General features: G+C 39.9%; 1 protein-coding gene across 1 annotated transcript in view; it reads left to right on the top strand.

Moving 5' to 3' along the window:
- Positions 1 to 12,810, top strand: part of ME1 (malic enzyme 1) — a 161,831-nt gene that overhangs the window by 74,726 nt on the left and 74,295 nt on the right. The gene's annotated exons all lie outside the window — the stretch shown is intronic.

Raw genomic sequence — 12,810 nt, 5'->3', positions numbered from 1 at the left:
AGGGGCCATTGGGTGATGTGCTTGAGTGGATCACAAGTATCTGACAGCTGATGTTTGCCAGTAACTCTTTGGAGAGATTTTCTTTTCTTGCTCTTTAATGTTCTCCTAGTAAATAGTTACAATATGTCTGGTAGTACATTCACAGCTTGAAAGTTTCAAAAGTTGTTTTGACTCAGTATTTCAGCTCAGCCTTGTCAAGAATCTGTAAGAACTTCTGCTGTATTGACACGTCAGACTCAGGCTGTTGACTGTCAAGGTGCAGCTCACGCTTTCTGCCCCAAACTATAATTTTACATTGGTCTGTTTTGCAAATTCCTAGCTTTGTATTTTTCAGATACTGAGTCTTGCAAGCTCACCAGGTTGGATTGCTCATGGAGGACACAGAAAGTAAAAAAACAAGTGAGGAAGATTAAATGAAGGAAAGATACATGAAGCTTGAGAGTCATCTGAACCTGAGATAATTATCCTATGCTAATTTTATGAAAAGGAGCAGATGCTGCTTCTTTTAGAGTAGCTGTCTCAAATTGGTCAGATGAACTGTAATTTTACACTTTTTTTGTCTGTTGACTATAAAAAGAGCTTAGACTATCTTAGATACTGAAATATATAGTACAGATTCTAAAGTTAGACACCATGAATTCATACTCAGTTTGCATTTCATTTGCATCCAAAGCTGCTGTGTGGCTCAGAAGGCTTTTACAGACACTAAAACTTGTTTTTGAACTTATGTCAACCTCTTGTTGATTATTTGTACCCTTGAAAAATGTCATTCTATTGCTTAATCTGTGAGAAAACCTCAGCAATTGTCTGTTATTTTTGGTGCATTATCATCCTTTAAACTTTGCAACTTTGACTGGGAGTATATGGTCTTTTTCTCTGAGACTGTTTACTTTTGTGGTATTTATATTTCTTCTGTGAAATACACAATTTTGTTAGACTATGGAAAATGTTACAAAGCTAGGTGGTGCTTCAGATTCTGACATTTTTCAAACTGCATATCAGCAGTCATTTTTAAGACCCGAGAAGCTGAAGAAGGGGAGGGCCTTAGGAAAAGGAACATAAATGGTGACATGAGATTTTGGGCTTGGTTTCAGCAGACATTAGGAAGAAGGAGCTGTGTACCAATGTTACATGCAGTTCTGTCAGTCTGTTTAAGTTCTGTCAGTCTATTTAATTTCTTCTTACTCCACCTTTTAGCATGAGGGGATTTATAAGAAAGGGCAGAAAGGAAAATCTGGAAATGCTTTTTTTGGATAGCATGCATGAATATCCGTAGACCAAACTGATGGCAGATGATATTACAAGATACATTAGACATTTCCAATTTTTCAGCCTCAGAAGACAACAACAGTTTGCTTTCTTTGGCTTCTGTTCTTTCTGAAATGCTCACTGCTAGCTGTCTGCCTCCCCAGCAATCTGACAGGCAATGGAGAAGACAAGGGAGGGAATGAACCATGAATGTAGCTATTATCACAGAATGTGGGATAAGATACATCATTTATTCCTCCATGGAAGTCAGCCTGGTGTCTGGGCCAAAACGTGTTACCTGCTGATGTAGCAAGACGAACCTTTCTTAGGGATCGGCACTTCAAGGTCTAACCAGGTGTCGTAATAGAGACTTGCGAGCGGTGCTCTAAGTCTATAGCTCACAGAGTGGAACTAGCCTAGATCGGTTCTGTGGCTCAAAGAGCTACTGACCCCTCTGATGCCTAGCCCAAGAGTGAGCTGCTCTGTGGGTGTGAGCTTCACCTTTTATTGGCCCCTTGTCCTGCTCATGCTCTGTAGGGGGCCTGCCCTAACCAGGCACAGGTGGACTTGATACAAGCTCACTCCCACTGCTTGGCAATTAGAGGCACCTGGTTGCCTTGTTACTCTACATGCTGACCGTAAAAGTGCTCTTAAAAATGTTGGCCTTGCCACTAGTAAGTCTGCTTTGTGTACAGACCTACTTTTCCCTTTTTTCTTCTGGTGCTAGGACAAATATATAGTCAACAGCTGAGATGTCAGCACTGGAATATTATCACCAGACTTGTTTAATAGTTGCCTGTCAGAGAGGCATTGCTGATGTGACTTGTTTATATGGGAGGAGTCCCAACTCATTTGGCTCAAGTAAGAAAAGGGCTGAGCATCAGTACAGGAGACAGAGATGCCAGGATCAAAGATATTTTGATGAAGGACCACGTGGGAGTAGCACGTGGAAGTAAATGAAACAAATACACATAAGTTTAATAGGAATGAGAAGAGGCTGCACTAAGTGATGAAGGTTTACACTTACTCATGAATGGAACAAAAAAATCAAAACTGAAGATCTCAACTGCTGAAACAAAAGTTAGATGTGCTGATAACATAGACAAGGTTTTGATTTTTGTAAATGATGTATATGTTGATATGTTAAAATTCTATCGAGTTAATGTGATGGACTCAAGACACACTTGTGTGCTGTCAAAATGTGTGAGCTGATACAATATTAGTAACCCCTTTTTATTAATGGAATACTAAGTATTAATGAAAATAAGGTCTTTAAAACTTTTTTAGAAAACCTTTTGGTTATCTTTGTCATTTACCAGATGAAGGAAAAAATCACAAGATGGCATTCCTCTGAATTTTACTACTTTTTAGCCAAAACTTTCCTGATGTCATCTTTAAAAGAATAAATCTTTGCTCCTCTCTGATCCCCTTGGTTGGTGGTAGCTTATTGTTTATTTTTTTATTTTATTTTTAAAAACTTTTGTCTGGTTTTGAAAGCTGAAAGTTTAGAAAAATAAGTGGTTGAAAATAAAGGTCAGCGATACATGTTTGTTGCTGTGCAAAAGTGGTGCAGAAAAGCTTGATGTATTCAAAGTGTTTGAACCCTTTCAAGCAGCTGTATCTTGTCATGCTGTCCTTCAGTAATCTGAAGAAGATATTTTAATATTATAAATACACTCCTAGTAACTTCGCAGGAAAAAAGAAAAATATCTCCATCTTCTATAAAAAGTTCCACTGAGACTAGACTTGTTTTTAGGTTACTCTGTAGGCTACAGTGGGTTTTGCTTTGGACTACTAGTCTGAGCCTTCTGGAATTCAGTAAAAGACTTAAAGGAAATAGATGTCAGATTTTAGGAGATTTCTTGTTAGGTGGTTTGAAATTTCTAAGAATAAATTTCAATACAAGGACATCTCAGATTTCTTTCTGGTTGTTATTTGTATGTTAAAATATGAATGATTCCATGCAGCATAATCTACTGAATTCCTGAATGATGTCAGATTCTTCAATACTATTGTTTTCACAATAGGCAAATGATTACATTTTTTAAGAAATGCCAATGGCGTGCAGACAAGCATTTGTTTTCAGTTTTATTGTGTAAAAGAGTTATGAATACTAAAACTGTGTCTGATGAAATGTTGCTCCAAACCCATGGTTCTGAGCATCCCCCAAGTTCTAACTCAAATTACAGGCATTTGTGGAGTTAGCATTGTCCCTGTTTCTACAAACAGATGTTAATATCAGGAGAGTTCTCTGAGACTGTTAAACATAATGTAGAATATTTATCTTGCTGTTTATTTTATTTTCCTTAAAAGACACAGTGAGTTAGGCTTTTCCGAACCTTTACTAAGCCTGCTGGGCATGGTTCTAGCAGTGTATCATATGATGCACATTAACCTGAATTAGTACAGCAGTACTTAGACATTGTGTGGATGCTCTTATGCTTCAAAATAATTTGTAAACTCCTGAGGAAGAGGCAGAAAGTTGTACTCAACGAGACTGATGTGTTTTGTCTAAAAGAGAAAAATTAATAGGGAAAGGAGCAGGCTCTGTTAGTGGGCATGTGCTGTCAGGACTTGTCAGAATTGCCCAGAATGGAGTTTTCTCATGGCTGGCTGGGACTCATCACTCTTTCTAAGGGGCTTCCTTAGCCCAGGGCATCCTTCAGCCACTCATGACTTTATCTTATTACATGAGGCATACAGGATTCTTGCACTTACTGCATTGCTAAAGCTCTTTCAAAAGATAATTGTCAAGCTAAGGAAAAGGGAGAGTTCTTTGGATTAGTGGCACAACCAGAAAATAGGTATTGAAATAATAGCTGTAACTGATACTCTTTGAAAGAATGCCTTTAACTATTTTCATGCAATCACATATTTCTGTCTATGGAGAAAAAGACAGGACATGGTCAGATTGTGAGGAAGAAGAGTTAGAAAACCTCTGGTGAATTTTTATTTATCTGTGGTCCTTCAAAAAATAAATAAGGATAACATAAAAAATTCACAGAGGTTATGTGCTGACTGCCCCTACAAAACTTTCAGGCATCAATTGGGAGATGTAAATTTGATATTTTTTAAGATCTTTGCAGAAAAGAGCAAATGAAATGATCATTCTTACTGTTCATCACTGTTACTGTAGATATGTTGCCTGTCATCCTCTGAATACAGTCCCTTCTGTATTCTACCCATGGTGACAGTGTCCTGTTTGTACAAAGCATACCATTATTTTCAGATTGGCACAAACCACACAGGAAAAGGACCTTGCTGTACTTTCACATAAATTAGGGAAATTACAAGCATAGAAATTTTTTACCCTTCCTTCTGGTAATCAAGTGGCTTAGTAGTGGTCTCCTTGGCATCACTGCCACTTGGTGTGGAAGTCAAATGTAAGTGTAGAAGAATGACCTGATATATCCATGTGGTGATGGTGGTATGCAGATGCGGTACTTAGGAAACAACTCCAGTGTTACACAGATCAGACTAAGAAGGACTTCATGGCTTTAATTTTGAAGCTAATTTTCAGTTAGCAGAAGATGTTAGCACAGCTGTATGTTTATGACTGAAAATCTCTTCTAGTTTTCCTTTTTGTGTATGAAAAATTAACAGACTAACTTACTAAGCAGTTGGCAGTTTTTTCTTCAGTTACAGTTTCTTCAGTTTCATAACAACACCTAATCCTGTCCTGAGGAAAACACTTGCTTTTCTCATGAGGAGTGTGTGGCTTGTGCTGCAAATGCACTGATGGCAGTTCTTTGATATTTGCTTGTAATAATTTTTAGAAGTTAAGCTGATTGAAAAGCATGAATGTAACCTCTCTTATCTGAAAATGTTCCAGTGTCATTAGAATTTCAGTGTAAGACCATAATTTTTTGCCTTATCTGTTGGCTAGCAAATATGTACTCTGGGGAGTGCTTCACTGCTCATCTGTATTCCCAGGTGTTGGAAGCTGCCATAAAGAACAAGGTGCACAGAGCAGATTTGCTAGATACTCCAATTAATTTTACTGCAATACTTTTTTTATTTTTTTATAGCAATGGAAACTTAATGGAAAAGCTTTAGCATTTTTGTGGGAGTCTCTTATGCAGTGTACCAGAAAGGTGAGCAGGTGGAAGAAAAGCCTAAATGCTCTGAAATGTATGTAATTAACCTGATCTCTGATGTGTTACTGCTTTTTTTTAAAATGAGTTTTTAGTATTCAGTATAAAGTATGGCAAAATATTCAGTTATCCTTGCTATACTGTGTATTACTTGTAATTTTCCAAGCCAATCCAGAAGAGAAGTTCGTTAGAATTCCTTATGAATTTTACACTGTGAGGAATGGAGAAGTCATTCTCGAAAGGAACTCATTGGTTGGCATCTGTCTGTAACTGGTATGGTGAATTTCAAGAGTTTGGAAATCTTGAATTACATCTAAAAATGGTGAGATAAACTTTTGGAAATCTAAAAAGCATTTTATAATTTCCATTACTTTGGATGTAACTAAGAGAATGACTCAGATGTACATAAACAGACCAGAAGGCAGCACTGCTGCCTGCCCCTGCACCTTCAGCAGCCCTTGAGCTTTTCTCCCATCAGTTTATTCCCCAAACTGGCTCCTGAACACAGACATTAATGCATTGCCTCACTTGAAGAGTAGACAGCACAGCAGCCTCTTGAAAAATTAAATTCACCTTGCCTCTTGCTACAGCAGTTTCTTTTTGGATTTTACACTTAATCTCAAGGATGGATTGCATAGCTAGTGCTGTTCTGTGAGTTTATGCATCTTTCTAAATGTTCCTCTCCGGTGGGGGCAGAATGGTTTTTAGCTTTGCATTCCTGTCTGACCAACCTGATCTCCTTTTATGATCAGGTGAACCCACCCGGTGGATGAGGGGAAGGGTGTGGATGGGGTCTGCCTGGTCTTCAGCAAGGCCTTTGACACCGTCTCCCACAGCATCCTCCTGAAAAAACTATCAGCCCGCGGCCTGGACAGGAGCACCCTGTGCTGGGTTAGGAACTGGCTGGAGCGCTGGGCCCAGAGAGTGGTGCTGAACGGGGCTGCATCCAGTTGGCAGCCGGTCACTAGTGGTGTCCCCCAGGGATCAGTGTTGGGCCCAGTTCTGTTCAATATCTTTACTGATGATTTAGATCATAGAATCATAGAATTAGCCGTGTTGGAAGGGACCTCAGAGATCATCTAGTCCAACCCTTGACCCACCGGAGCAGTTGCTAGACCATGGCACTGAGTGCCACATCCAGTCTTTTTTTAAATGTCTCCAGGGACGGAGAATCTACCACCTCACCGGGCAGTCCATTCCATAGCCTAATCACCCTCTCCGTGAAGAAATTCTTTCTAATATCTAACCTAAACCTCCCCTGGCACAACTTAACTTAAGACTGTGTCCTCTTGTCTTGTTGAAGGTCGTCTGTGAAAAGAGTCCAGTTCCCACCTCGCTACAGGTGGGAGTTGTAGACTCCTTTCAGGGAGTTCAGACAGCAATGAGGTGAGGGGATTGAGTCCATCATCAGCAGATTTGCAGATGACACTAAGCTGGGGGGAAGTGTGGATCAGCTGGAAGGCAGGAGGGCTCTGCAGAGGGACCTGGACAGACTGGAGACTTGGGCTGATTCCAATTGGATGAGGTTCAACACGGCCAAGTGCCGGGTCCTGCACTTTGGCCACAACAACCCCATGGGGAGCTCCAGGCTGGGCACAGAGTGGCTGAGAGCAGCCAAGCAGAAAGGGACCTGGGAGTCTGGATTGACAGGAAGCTGAACATGAGCCAGCAGTGTGCCCAGGTGGCCAAGAAGGCCAATGGCATCCTGGCCTGTATCAGGAACAGTGTGGCCAACAGGTCCAGGGAAGGGATTCTGCCCCTGTACTCAGTGCTGGTGAGGCCACACCTGGAGTCCTGTGTCCAGTTCTGGGCCCCTCAGTTCAAGAAGGATATTGAGGTCCTGGAGCAGGTCCAAAGGAGGGCAACCAGGCTGGTGAAGGGACTTGAGCACAGACCCTGTGAGGAGAGGCTGAGGGAGCTGGGGGTGTTCAGCCTGGAGAAGAGGAGGCTCATCACTCTCTACAACTCCCTGAAAGGAGGGTGTAGCTGGGGGGGGTTGGTCTCTTCTCTCAGCAAGACAAGAGGGCATGGTCTTAAGTTGTGCCAGGGGAGGTTTAGGTTGGATATTAGAAAGAATTTCTTTACGGAGAGGGTGGTCAAGCATTGGAATGGGCTGCCCAGGGAAGTAGTGGATTCTCCGTCCCTGGAGATATTTAAAAAGAGACTGGATGTGGCACTCAGTGCCATGGTCTGGTAACTGCAGCGGTAGTGGATCAAGGGTTGGACTTGATGATCTCTGAGGTCCCTTCCAACCCAACCAATTCTATGATTCTATGATTCTCATGCAAGGGAATGAGATTGACTCCCTAGGAAAGCCCTTCTGGTGCCCAGGGTGAGGGAAGGAGGGATAGGAAAGCCCTTCTGGTGGCCAGGGTGAGGGAAGGAGGGATGCAGGCGGAGCGTGCCGTGCAAGTGGCTGAAGGTCTGGCTCCCGCTCGGCACACAGCCCCACGTCAGCCCACGGCCCTTGCATACTGTGGCTTTTATTCAGTGCCACATACATGTGTCAGAATCAGCCCATGGAATGTCCTTGGCACAGCCTGGCTTTGTGCAGTCACTTGCTTGGGGATAGGCTGTGGTAATTTCATAGCATGTTACAAGATTCCTTGGTGAAGCATTCTTTCCGGACAGTAGAGTGATTTTTATTTTGTTGTTAAATTAAAGTTTGCTGGAGCCAACTGTTTCTTCAGCTGGGTAAAGCTCTCTGCATGCATGGGAAAGAACTACAATATAAGCCACAGAGTTTAGCGCCCAGTCAAAGCTACAGCTGGTAATTTCCTCCTCAGAAATACAAGGAGTACACTTCCTGAGCAAAAGGCAAGCAAAGGATGTAAAGGTTAAATTGACAATTAAAAAAAACTTATGAAAGGGAAGAACAAGCTGGATTCCACGAATCAAACCTGTCTTTATGGAGAAATAACTGAAAACATCTAGCATAGCTGTGCAAAGCCATAGGATCACTATAAATGTATGGAAGAGAAAATACTCCTTATGCTTTTTAGCACAATCTTAAATGATTTTAAACAGAGTTCAAAATACTGTAACTTCTGTTACATTAGGATATCACTTCATCAAAGTCTTAATAAATATTTATATTTTGAGTTCTCTCAAAAATGCATAATACTCATTTGCTATTAATTTTTTTCCACATAAATTGTTCCCTTTAAGCACTGTATTTAAAATTGATGTTCAAAGGACCATTATGAATGCATTGTCTTTTAAATTCTTGACTATTATGAGTCATTAATTTTGTATGGACAGTTTTCAGTGATATTTTTAGGGCTGCAATTGGGAAAATGTTAATTAAAATACAACTATTGTCTGCATACACAGCATCTTTGTCTGAAGTACTGGCAGCCACTTGGGTTTGGCAAGTCTAGCGCAGTTGGGCTCAACTTTTTAAGCTCATGTCCAATGTTTGCGGGTTTTCCTCCTTTATTTATGCCTGGAATGACCCATTGTGATACTAATTTTTTCACCTATTTTTGGATCTTTAGTGAGATCCACTCCTAGGGGAATCCTCTGGAGGAAACTGGTGCAAAGAGAGGTGATGCACTGTATGCCAGTAACCTGTCTGTTGGGAATGTCCAGATTAAGTGTTAGCTGAGGGCTCCCCAGACTGATATCTTCTTTTCTAGAGAAACAGAGGATAGAGCCCCTTTTTTCTTGTGCAAAAGGCCCCTTGCAGTTTGAAAACGTATTGATAAAGGTCTCTTCTTTAAATTGGAGGGACTATGATCTTTACTTAGCAAGTATGTCACGGGGCCAGTATAGTTGAAAGAAAGCAAAATTAAAAAAAAAAAAATCTTTAACTGTCTGATTATGAAACTTCTTTTTGCTAAGTATTTTAGATCCTCAAACCAGACCAGTGTCTTAGAGTTACTGTCAGCATTCAGCAGCTCTGAAGTTCAGTTAGCATGTGGAAACACAGGATCTGTTACATGTTTTAAGGATGTCATCCTGTATTTCAGACTTCAGTATAAGCTTGTTCAAAGAAAAAAGGCATCTTCAGCATGTTAGTGCTTACAAACCAAAATTTAAATGATCAGAGATTGATTACTGGGTAATTAATCCCAATAAAAGCTGAAGTTAAGTACAAAATGTTGATGTTAACTCAGAAACATCTGACTGGCTAATTCTTTTCTTGGAAAAAAGTTTCACATTGAGTGTGCCCTGCTAGACCAATCATTCCCTGAAAAGTGCCCATTTCTGTGGCGTGTCTGTGTCCCATATCTTCTCATGTCTCATACAAATGTAGTTCTCCTTTAATTTTATAATTGTGGCTCTCATGCATATAATTTCCCAGAGCAGAACTGGGGGATTTTGACATTTTAGTGGCATGGGGGGAACTGCTGCTCTGAAGCTTGTCCAACAAGCCCTTTCTAGGTGACACCAAGAGTTTCTGCATGCTCTCTGCTGCAATCTTTGTGAGTGGGAGAGTTTGGTATCTTGCAGTTCTTCACCTTCAACTTCTCATGAAGCTGTTCACTTTAGCTGTTTGCTGAAGTATGTCTCTGTTCCAGAGAAATGTCTTGGTGCTAAGTTTGAGAATAGATGACATTTCAGCATGTTTATTCTCAACTGATGAAATATTTAAGTGTGCAGTTTTCTGTTTCTTTCTGGTTTGGTTTTTGTAGCTCAGTACGAGCCAGGTGCACAGCTCAAGCCTTGCTTGAACTTTGATGGTTTGCTGATGTCTTCACTATAATTGTGTGCAAGCAAGATGCTATAAATGACTTGCCTTTTTTAAAAAAACCCAAAGGTCATTACCATTTTAATATGCTCAGATGGTGCTTCAAAGAACTCTTTGTTATTTTACACAGCTAATTCTAAGTAGATCTACATGGTATTTCCAGTACCAGAACCTCAATTAAGCCCTTTACTCTTTTAGAACCTTATTTCTATTAAAGCTTGAAAGTACCACATTGCTAAACCTGAATATTTTAGAACCTTTTTTTTTTAGCTTTAGAGAGTGTCTAAAAATAAACCAGCATGAGCTTTTTCAGTATGATTTAATATGCATAACAAACCCACTAACCTGAAAAAAAGCAGTTATGTTTTGAAGTAGATTTGATTTCCAAAAGAACAAAACAAAGTTTAAGCTTTGACAACAAGCTAGGGAACAAAAGAAACCCAAGTCATTGAGAAAAAGTACCTAATCATCATGTCAGTTGACATACCTCAATTGTAGGACGAAACTTCTTTTGGTAATCTGTTTTGAAAGCCATGAAATAGTCAATAGCAAATGTTAATCTCTCAAGATGTGTGAACCCTCTAAAAATAACAACCAGCCCAGCCCCGGTTTGCATGGTGTTGACCCGAATAAGGGGATAATGTGCTTAAGCAGCTTATTCATTCTTCAGTGCCCTTTGGAAAGGGAGCAGCCCCACAATGGTTTGCCACTCGGGGCTCAGACGTAACCACTGTTCTTTTCACTTGCTGAATGTTTCATTCTTTTGTCTCCACCCTGGGATCCTTCATACGTTGTTCCGAACGGGACTATAAAGGAACTTTTGGGGGCTATTTCTTGTCAAACTGTAACGTCTGTAAAGCAGAATCCACTGAGCTGTAAAGGAATTTTGAACTCTGGGTATATAGCTGGCCAAGCTTTTATTCAGAGATGTGTCGCTGAATTAATTGTCTCTTGCTTGTGAGACTTCCTAGGCTGGAAGTTTAAGCATACCCCTTGAAACATTTGTGTTACTTATGCTTTAAATATTCCATATTACATTTTGTCATCAAATGTATGTGAATTAATTCATATAGAGGTCTTCTAAGCAGAGCTGTTTCAGAGTTCTGAGTTTCAGAGTTGGCTATAAATTAAAATGCTCCCAAACACAAGAGATGCTAACATGGCAAAAGGGGCATAAGAGACTGGGTGTCAAGGCAGACCCATGGCTTGTTTAGCACTTTTTAAGCAGTGTATCTGTGAACACCTATTTCTCTTGAACTTTCAAATAAACACCACCCAATGTAAGCTGACTTCTTGAAGGGAAATAAGTATTAGTCTGGCCACAGAGTGTTTTGGAAATATGTCTTTAGAATTTAAAATATAAAGAGAACAAAGGTGTATTGTTTTGTTTTTAAAAATACACACAAAGTATGAAATTTCTTGATGGAAATCCTGCACAAGTATGTCAAAAAAGCAAGTCAATTTGGGAAGAAGAAGCAGGAGCTGGTAGGATGATGAATTACACTGAATTGAACCTTAGGAGATGCAGTGTGTGTGCACAGGACATGGAATAGCAGAAGCCAACCAGCATGGAAAGCTGCAGCAATTCTTAGAAATGGGATTGGTGTTTGTGACTTGTGCCACAGTGTTTCTGACAGAGGCTTCTGCTGCTGGGCAGCTCTGCTTTACAACCTTGTGGGTTTGGTTTGGTGGAAAGCACGATGCAACTCCCACAGGGTTTCCAAACTTGTCTGAAGCTTTCGCGCTGCTAAAGAGTTTGTTTGCAATTCCTGTGAATTCATGTCCCAGAGAAAAAAAAATTATCCTTGATAGGTCAGATTTTCCTGAGATAATTTTAAATAACTGGTCAAACTCAAAATGGAAATGAAAAAAGAATTCTAGAAATGATTCTTAAGTACAAAGAAGTGTGTATAGAAAAAAAAAGATCATACAAAAGGGAAAATTACTTTGAAAGGTATCTGACATCAAATTATTGCCAGTTTTTGCTGCAATATATGGAATAGGTACATAATCATGATTTTGCTTAAAGTTATTTTGCTTAAGTAGTGCAAAATTTTACACAGGTAAAACTAGTCCAGCCAAAGAATATGCTACTTAAACATTACAGTCTAATGGCTACGCTTTCATTTACAAAGTAATTTTAATTTTGACCTATATTATATAAACATTTAACGTAACAACTCCCAAAAATCTGTAAGTAATGTATTAGAAATTATTTTAAAGTTGTGATGAATTTAGCAACATTTTTAAGAAAAATCATCTTTTAATACTTCAGTTTATTTGTCTTTATTTTTTTAAAACATTCTAATCTGATATTTTTAATTTTTTGCGGAACTGGAGAGAAAAGAGGGACAAACATCTCATTGTCCAGGTCTGCATCAAAATCCTCCCAGAGGAGTCAGAATACCACCAAAGGTTTTAAGTTTCACAGAGATTCAAGCCAGTCTCCAACTGGGCCTTGTGACCCAAAGTATTTTTCATTTATACAACACGGAAAAGCTGTGAAGAGAATTCAGGTGCTTCTCTAGAATCCAAAAATTTCTGATTCCCAGCCTGAAGGACAAGCTTTCCAGCCTTGTTGCTTTGTGATGCACCCTGAAGGCTCTCTTAGAAGGAGAGGTGCTCTGTATTTTGCTTTATGATGTTGTCCTAGTTGAAGCTGCTCTACAGATTTCTGCAGCCAAATTGGTATTGCAAATTGCTTTGGGATGAAAACAATTTAGTCAAGCTCCTGACCGATTCTGCAAGCTGTTTGGGTATTTGTGGGAGGATTGC

Source organism: Calypte anna, chromosome 3 (assembly GCF_003957555.1).
Source record: "Calypte anna isolate BGI_N300 chromosome 3, bCalAnn1_v1.p, whole genome shotgun sequence".
NCBI lineage: Eukaryota > Metazoa > Chordata > Aves > Apodiformes > Trochilidae > Calypte > Calypte anna.
The sequence above is the reverse complement of the archived record's forward strand: the minus strand, read 5'-3'. Positions and strand labels throughout refer to the sequence as shown.